Below are 822 nucleotides of genomic sequence, written 5' to 3' on the forward strand. Positions count from 1 at the left end.
TAGAACTTCACATGATGCTCCACATTCCTCATTTTAGGGAAGACAGTGTTGTCATAAAATAGAACTTTATTCTCTTAATATTAAAACATTATTCTTGCAATTTTATTATTATTTTCGTTGTGACTTTTTTGTTGTGATTTACGACTTTATTCTGGTAATTTCACGACTTTATTCTCATAATGTTACACCATTAGTCTCAATATTTTATGACTTTATTCTCGTAATTTTTGCGACTTCATATTCATAATTTTATGACTTTATTCTCGTAATTTTACGCCACTATTCTCATAATTGTACAACTTTATTCTCGTAATTTTATGACTTTGTTCTCATAATTTTTTACGACTTTATATTCATAATTTTACGACTTTATTCTCGTAATTTTACGCCACTATTGTCATAATTTTACAACTTTATTCTCGTAATTTTATGACTTTGTTCTCATAATTTTACGACTTTATATTAATAATTTTACGACTTTATTCTCATAATTCTGGACTTTATTTTCGTAATTTTATGACTATTCTCATTGAGACTTTATTCATGTAATTTTATGACTTTATTCTCACAATTTTACGGCTTTATTCTTGAAATAGAAGAAAAAAAACTTAAGCCTGGCCATAACACTCTGTTTTACTTTATATATTTATATTCTTTTGTGTCCCCTCCCCCCTTGAACATTTTGTCTAGAACCGCCACTGCTAACTGTGCCCTGGTGGGAAAAAAAATAAAAAAAGTTGTTCGATTCTCCGGAGATTGTCGATATTTGCCGAAGATGACGATCCGCGCGCTGTCGGAGCCGACCAGAGTGTGTGGTTGTGT

The sequence above is a fragment of the Cyprinodon variegatus genome, unplaced genomic scaffold, assembly GCF_000732505.1.
Source record: "Cyprinodon variegatus isolate N-32 unplaced genomic scaffold, C_variegatus-1.0 Scaffold1287, whole genome shotgun sequence".
Lineage (NCBI taxonomy): Eukaryota > Metazoa > Chordata > Actinopteri > Cyprinodontiformes > Cyprinodontidae > Cyprinodon > Cyprinodon variegatus.